The sequence below is a fragment of the Fukomys damarensis genome, unplaced genomic scaffold (genome assembly GCF_012274545.1).
Source record: "Fukomys damarensis isolate Sample0158 unplaced genomic scaffold, DMR_v1.0_HiC HiC_scaffold_1, whole genome shotgun sequence".
Taxonomy (NCBI): Eukaryota; Metazoa; Chordata; class Mammalia; order Rodentia; family Bathyergidae; genus Fukomys; species Fukomys damarensis.
The window spans coordinates 13,576,239-13,584,833 of NW_022900913.1; the positions used below are offsets into that span (position 1 = coordinate 13,576,239).

Consider the following 8,595-nt stretch of genomic DNA (forward strand, 5'->3'; position numbering starts at 1 on the left):
ATATATGTGTGTGTGTGTGTGTGTGTGTCTGTGTGTGTGTACAGAAAGTTGTGGACAGGAGTAGGATTAATTTCTTTCACCACAGAATAAAAAACAACTCTAAAGGACTTCAGTATTAGAAGATGTAAAAAAATTATGCTCGCACGAAGGAGTCTGACATACTAACGAAAACATGTTTTTTATTGACTCTAATATGTAAGAACACTTATGAATGTGGCAAATATTATATTGAGAAGAAGTAATTGCAACCCTAAAGAATAGTGCTTGTGTGACTTGACATATGTTGGATTCAAACAAAAGCAAAACTAATCTATGGCCTTGGAAATCAAGATAGTCATGAGATTTAATATCCAGACCAGGAAGAAAGTTCATGATGCTGCTGTCCTTTTATTTCTCGATTTGGGTTGTGACTGCACTAGTGAGTACATTCAATTTCCATTAACCTCTATGCATGGATTGTAAGCTTTTGTCAATGAGTTTGTATAATACACATGCAAGCGCATAACTGCACGTGTTATATAAAATGGTCTACCATACATAATTCTAAAGTATTTCATTGTAATCATTTTATGTGTTGGTATAACACTGAACACATTTGCTGTATAAATAGCTAGTAAAAGTATAAAATTGTAGTTGGAAAGCACATAGACACTTTATGATGGTGACTGCCCCTGAGAGAAAGATAAGAAGATAGTATTTGAAAGGGAAATAAAAGGATAAGTCAACCGTAGATCAAATATCTCATATTGCAAAATGTTGATATAGTTGATTTGTAGATTTATTAGTTCATGATGGATGGTCCTAGTTTATGTCCTCCTAAATCTTTCTGCCAATGAAAAAGTTTCATTTAAAACAGTCAAAAAACATAATATCTAGATACAAAGATTCTATGCCCAAAACAAAACCAAGTAAAACTAAAGTTTTAAAAGGGGCTTTATTGATTAACATTCCCCAGAAGAACACAATAAAGAGAAAAAATATATATAAATATACAAAAAAGGTCAATTAGATAGGCTTACAAGGATCAAGGTAAGAGAGTTCACCATGGTCATCTCCACACTGGGGAGACTGAAGATCCAGGAATAGCTCAGCCCAGGAAGGTGGAAGCCACAGGACAAGAGGGATCAAAGATGCAGATCCAGCCCAAGAAGAAAGGCCTGGAAGCTCATCAGAGAGTCCCTTAGTATGAGTTGGCTGTGGAATGCTGGAGACCCTGAAGACATCTCCCTGCAATGGTAGCCAAAGACCCACTGGCTTAAGCAGACTGAAACTCTTCAAAATGCATCAACTTCCTTCTTTTCTTTTTATTCCATCTAGGCTATTGATGGGGCCAACCACAAGTGCAATGGGTTTCCCTCCTCTGCCTGTTGGCCTATATGCCAGTAATCTCGGGAGATACCCCACCGACACACCCAGAACTGTGTTATTAATCTGCTAGGGGTTTCTTCACCCAGTCAAGCTGCCATATCACATTACTGGTTACAGGACCTCATCATCCATCCAGAGTCAGAGACTCACAACTGGATGAGTTGTGGTAAGTGTTTGGACACTTATTAACAAAACAGTAAGCAGGAGCAATGAGCACAAAGTTTTTAGCCGGCCTTGTTGGAGAATTTGAATTTAGAGTAGTTCAAAAAGAAACTGGGTAAAGAAGATGTGGTTTTTCTGTAATGGAATACTACTCAGCCATAAAGAATGAGAAATTAGATTCATTCACAGGAAAATGGATACATATTGAGGATATACTACTAAGTCAAATAAATAAGTCACACATGTGTAAATACCGAATAGTTTCTCTGGTGTGAAAAATTATAATACTACATAAGATCCTAATGAGATAATTGACAATGTGAAATTGGAAGAAAAGGGCTAAAGCTGTAGGGAAAGTGGGAAGGGTAGGGGAAAGGGAATAAGGGAAAAGAAAAAAATATGAGAAAATGAAAAAATGGAAATAAAGAGTTTGTAAATGGGGAGGGGAAGAGAGGGTGAAGGGAGGGCAGGGACAAGTGGAAAAAATGAGAACCAAGACCTGTCGTGTAAAGGTACAAGATCCCAATGATGAATGTAACTGTACTGTATACCTAAAATGTACCAATAAACAATAATAAAAAAAAAGTTTGAGGAGTTTTCCACTGCGTGTTTAGAAACACTCACTGATTATGGAGAATATACTGTACTGGACAGGAGCAGCACAAGGGCAAGACAATGAAAAGGAAGACTCTGGTGGAAGGAGAGAAATAGCACATAACGGAGCTCTGAAGTGGTTCTGGGGGTGGAGAAATGATGCATTACAGAACTAAGAGGTGGTTATGAATGAAGGTATTTGGACTAATGAGAAAAGCAAGACATGAAAATATTCTAAATGATTACTTGACTAAGCGTGAGCATTTGAAGTAGACCGTGGGGTCAAGAAAGGGGCTTTTGGGGTTAGCAATCCTGGTGAGGAAGACACTAAGTTAATAGGAGCATTCTGTCTCCACACTGACTCCAATCACAGAGGTCAAAGTGTAAACAGGATTTTAAAAAAAAGAAACTTAGTTAAACGTTCCAAATCTAATGAGAGTCAAATGTAATTATTAACAAATTACATTTCAATAACAAAAATAGTACCCTAGAAGAACAAATTATGTCCAATGAAAAATTAATCTTTGTAGCTCTCATTTTTACACTTGCAAAGAATTTGTAGTGGTTCTTAAGAGATGTAGGGAAGAAAATACATCCATTTCCATAAGTATTTGTAATTTTCAATGCAGTTTAAATAGTAGCTTATCTGGCTATTTTTGTGAGAGAAAATATTTTCATTGACATGTGATATTTGCATGTGTTTATGGTGTAATATGAAATTCTACATATGTATATGATGTGGTGATCAAATTAGGGTAATGGGCATTTTTAGCCCTTGAAATCTTGACCATTCCCACATGTTGAGAAATTTTGGATTCTTGTTTTATATTTACTTTGAAAGGTAATGTGGGTCATGGTAGACTGTAGTCACTCTGCTAGGCTATAGAGCACCAAAACAAATTGCTCCTAAGTGACTTCAGTAGCTATATCTAACCTCTCTCCACTCTTATTTTCTTGGTGCTTCCATCTCAAGTTAGTTCTGTTTTACTCACTTCTTCTATGAGACAACTATTCTTAGCTCCCAAATTTTAAATTATTTTATAATATTTAAAATATGTGTTCATTTCACCTACCTTTGACCTTTTCTTCTCCCTGAGCAAAGGGAAATACAAAGACTTCTTGGTGAATTTTATTGTTGTATGATCTTAATGATCCTCAACATAGAACTCAGAGTTGTTTAAAGAATTGAAGTTTTTTATTTTTTCATCTTCAATGACTGCTAAGCGGACTGGTTTAGTCACACTTTGGAAATAGATGAAAAGCTTGAATCAAAGTATTTGCTACCACATACAAATGTTTACATTGGACAAGATAGCTGTTTGAGTGAATTATATTATAAATAGTGGACATAACAGTGCAAAGAGACAAAGATTTTATTAAATAAGTTCTTGGTGAATATAAAATACATGCATCTAATTAATTAAAATTTAGTTAAAATCGCTTTGAAATCACTATATGCTTTGGATCCACACTATGAATTTGTCGATCTATTAAACAATTTACAACACTTATTTCCCTTAAGCATAAACTGTTTTCTAAAAGAACTATCACTTAGAATTTAGACATTTATAATGTTAACCTTTCCTTTCTGTCCAAAAATGGCAACTGTTGAGCACAATAACAAATGGCATAATTCCATTGAATCATTTTAAATATGATACATTTAATATATGCTAAAAATTGCAAATGAAAAAGTGTAGAAATTAAGAAATCAGGTAAGTGATATAGAATGGTTAAAAAATTATAGAATTATCTGTATGGAAACAAACATAGCAATGCACCATATGTTAGCAATAACGAAACATTGATCAAATACATTTTTACTTTATATAATTACGTATGTAGATTATCTGCTGACAAATGGGGAATAAACTTTAATCCCTTTTTGTTGTTCGAAGTACATCACGGGATATAGAGTTAGCTGGAGTTGCCGCATCCAATGCACCAGGCCCCTTTCATGCAGAGCAGTAAGAGAAGACTTGACAACCCCGTTTTGACTCAATAGATGAATGAATTCAGATTGCCTGAAGGCAAAACGATGGCCCATGACCCTATTGTGGCTACTTATTTTTCAAGATAATAAAATTTTATGCAAAGGAATATAATTTAAGAAAGCAAAGAGATCATTCAGTTGCTCTCCCTTAATTAAATTCTATAACATAACTGATTTTAAATGGTCATTCTCCTTAGTGAAATTGATTTTATGTATTTGGAAGTCTTTCATTTTCCCAAATATGTTTTATTTATTTCTCTAAAATGATCAACTGAAGATTCCAGATGGACAGTAAGAATTTATTTGATCATTGTGGGTGGCTAACATTTAAAGCTGCTCATTATCATTTTGCCCTTTTATGTAGCACAACAAGGAAAGACAAGTGAGTTCCATTTGATTCAGTAGCGGAATGACTAACAAAGGATTGACTTGTTCCTTAAAATAATTTTTAAAAGCCTAACATTGGTAGCCTAAATAATCTTTTAAAATAAGTCAATCTCTTACCTTTCCATGGTTTCTTTTAAAGAAGGATGTGTTTATAGAAATCATTATTGTATGAGTAATTACTCAGCATTTATTTCATTTTTTAAAAAGATTAATTTTGTTTTGGGTCTGCTTTTTTCATATACCCTATAAATTTGAGGGTAATTATAATAAGTGTAAATGAATTAACTATGTCATGGCTCTCTTACATGTGCCAGATCAGGTTTATGTACTTTAAGTGTAGTTAATCTTTAAAAACTTCCTTGTGGCATAGTCATTATCGTGAATTTTTTAAAAAGTTGAGGCAACCAGGCCAGGTTTCATAGATCCAGGTAACAAAGCTGGAATTCTAACCTAGCCAGATCCAGATCACATTAATTAATGATGCCCACCTAACTTTCAAAGGTGCACCCTAAATTTCTAAGCAAATTATAGTAAGGCTATTTCAGGAACTGTAATTTAAGATGTTGCCAGGCATTAAGGGCATGGAGTAGGACTGGAAATCTTTTAAAGTATAAAGGTTTGTCCGGATTTAGCCCAATCAGTTGGATTGGGAAGATAATTTGAAAGGGCAGACATTAATCCAGGATTAGAATTCTTTCTCCCTCCCCCTGAGTTTGAAAAGAGTTAATGTTGCTCTAGGAACTTTATCGTTTATGTTACAGGAAAAAAGTAAGCCAGGCTGAAGGTAACTGCAAAGTACAAGAGCTACGTAAGTTCAGAGAGGTGTCGCGATTATCGGAACATTTCGTGGAAAAAGTAGACTTTGAGTCCCTATTCTAAAAAGTATTGTGCAATGTAGTCAATAAATAGTATAACAAGATATTCAATAAAAAGATTTCCCAAAGGTAATGAAAAATAATACAATGATATATTTAATATGAGTTTATGGTCTCTCTGTATATGGATGAAGGCTCATACACCTGTGTACATAATGGCGGGTTCATTTATACACACATACGTGTAGCTGTTCTATATTCAGTCACAGTACTATCACATTCATGTTATGCCTTTAACACTTAGTGACAATGTGTGTATAATGTGAAATTACAATAATATAATTATATGTTGATACTTATTAATCTAGATGTAATATACTGGTTATAAAATAAAATAGATATATAGTAAACACTTTCTCTTTTCCAACCACACTTTGGGAGAACTAATTTTTAAATTTTTATTAGCACATGTTTGCAGTACATAATAATTATATTCATTGTGGGGAGTGGGTACACGTACATAACTAATGTTTAGGGGCCACTTACTATTTCAGTGTAAGGATGAGGCTTTATTAATTTAGCTCTGATTTTCACTTATGTATTTCTGGAAAAGAAAAATAGTACGATGTTTTTTCAACAGATGGTGTAACCCTCACATGCGGGATCCTACAGGGCGTAGTGCATTGCAGAAACCCACTACCCTGCTGGCGCTTAGAGAAGAAATTGAAAATGTGTGTGCAGTAATCTCGATGACCAAGGCTAACCAAGCAGCAGTTACCATACTAATAAATGTCTGGAAGCTCATGGCCACCAGCTTGAGCACCTCTTGTGATTAAAGAGGACAAAGGTAACTTGTATTAATCTCATGACTTCTAATTAAATTGAGTATTGGTGCCCGGTCCCCTCCCATTTCCCACTCTCCCTCTACCTACCTTTCCCGGAGCCGCCTTGCTGTCACCGCCTGCTTCCTGCGCTGGAGGCGACAGGGGCCATGGATGGCAGAGATTCATGAGCTTCTTTGTTGCGGTGTCAGTAACAGCCCTTCTACCAGGAACAGCTCTGGTCCTTCTACAGTGGTGTCTGCTAAAGGGAATGGCAACAAGAAACTTAAAGGCGATAGGCCTCCCTCTTCGCCTTCTCCGGTTCTCCATCTGTGAAGAAATCCCATGTGGTGTCGCCGCAAAGGAGGTCATACCTTTAGGACTTCCGTTTGGCAAAGTAACTAACCATTTGATGCTGAAAGGAAGAAGCCAGGCTTTCTTAGAAATGGCTTCTGCGGAAGCTGCCGTTACTATGGTAAATTATGACGCCCTCGTTCCTGCTCATCTTCGAAGCCAGCCCGTTTAGATTCAGCATTCTAATCACAGAGACTAGACTCACTTAAACTTGACAATCCGCCTAATCAAGCTGGCGCCCAAGCGGCACTGCAGGCGGTCAGTGCTGCCCATTCAGGAAATGGGGCCCTCGTTGGGGCTCCTTCAAAGGAAGCTGCAGTCCTCCCGGGCCAGAGTCCTGTATTCCGAATTATTATGGAAAACCTCTTTTACCCTGTTGCTCTGGAAGTTCTTCATCAGATAGTTTCACCTTTACAAAGAATAACCAATTTCAAGCGCTGCTTCAGGATGCTGACCCAGTGAACACAAGTTATGCCAGGATGGCTCTGGATGGCCAGAATATCTGGAATGCATGCTGCACTCCGCATCCTGACTTCTCCAAGCTCACCAGCCTTAATGCGAAACGTAATAATGACAAAAGCAGAGACTGCACTCGCTTAGACCTTCCTTCTGGTGATGGCCAGTCATCTCTTGACCCCCCTGTGGCTGCTGCCTTTGATGCACCAGGTATAATATCTTCACCAAATGCAGGGGCTGCAGGATTTGTCCCAGCCATTGAACTTTCTCAAGCTACAAGTCTGTTTGTCTCAGCTGTTCCTGGAGCCCTTGGTCCACTTGTACTGGCCTCTTCTGCTATCATCACTGGAAGGATGGCATTTCTGGGGCATGTGGTGAACCAGGAAGTTCTGCTCTACTTGTCACCAATCTCAGTCCTGATCTCATCACACCACATGGACTTTTTATCCTATTTGGAGTATACGGTGATGTGCACTGAGTGAAGATGATGTTTAATAAATGGAGACTGCCTTGGTTCAGATGGCAGATGCCAGTCAAGCCCAGCTAGCAATGAGCCATCTAAGTGGTCAGAGACTTCATAGAAAAGTGCTCCATGCTGCACTGTGCAGACACTGCACAGTTCAGCTTCCTTGGCAGGGACAAGAAGACCAAGGTCCGACTAAGGATTTCAGCAGTAGTCCTTTGCATTGCTTTAAAAAGCCTGGCTCTAAAATCTTCCAGAATATTTTTTCCACTGTCAGCCACACCGCATCTTTCCAACGTTCCCCCTTCTGTCACAGTGGATGATCTGAAGAAGCTCTTCACAGAGGCTGGATGTTCCGTGAAGGCTTTCAAATTCTTTCAGAAAGATTGCAAATGGCACTCATTCAGTTAGGATCAGTGGAAGGAGCCATCCAGGCCCTCAATCGAACTTCATAATCCTGATGTTGGAGAAAACTCACCACCTCAGAGTTTCCTTCTCACAATCTACAATCTGACTTTCCTGTGAATTTTTCCCCTAAAACTGGACCATAATGTCAGTAAAAACCTTCAGAAATAGACTGAAGCTTTTGAAGGCCAACTCTGCCTCTTTCACAAAAGTAACTCTGAGTTTGATATTCAAGTATATGAAAAACTTGGGATATTCTCCCACCCCCACCGCCAGTATACAATCAAAAGCCCGTTTTCCTCTCTACCATGGTTTCTATGAAAGTTTATCTGTAGAAAAAAATGTGTTTTCAGGGTTTTAATTCCCCACATTAAGATCAGCTTTAAGAGGACAGGCTTTATTTTAGTTTGGCTCAGATCAGTCTTGTACAACATTTCTAAACTCCTTTGCACTTTGAGAGATTTAAGCATATGGGCTTTTAAAATTACTTGATGTAAGTAATTTAAATCACAACCAAGTTTTTTAACTTTAAGACTCAAAGGTCTGACCCCCTGTAGGAAAGTATGTTCAAGTTTAAATTCTGTCAGGCATTTGCCATGCATTGATGGTTGCTAGACATAAACACATGAGTTGTATTACCAGCAGTTTTATAAACATGCATGTATTGTCTCTGTCTTTTCCCTTTTGACTCTTTGACACTCCTTTGAATAATGCATTATCTTTTTAAGACTATTTGGAACAATGAAATGTCTCAACTATGCCCCGGGAAATTTAAGT

The 8,595-nt window shown here is 37.5% G+C and overlaps 1 long non-coding RNA gene and 1 pseudogene across 1 annotated transcript in view; one reads left to right on the plus strand and one right to left on the minus strand.

Annotated features, from left to right (window-relative positions):
* LOC109118648 overlaps window positions 1-6,597 on the minus strand; it is a 48,821-nt gene extending 42,224 nt beyond the window's left edge. The window contains exons 1-2 of the long non-coding RNA XR_002026032.2: window positions 6,515-6,597; window positions 6,252-6,402 (exon numbers count right to left, since the gene is read on the minus strand). This is a non-coding gene — a long non-coding RNA (uncharacterized LOC109118648). The remainder of the gene's footprint in view (window positions 1-6,251; window positions 6,403-6,514) is intronic.
* LOC104876109 lies at window positions 6,295-8,086 on the plus strand (annotated as a pseudogene).
* Window positions 8,087-8,595: the final 509 nt, after the last annotated feature.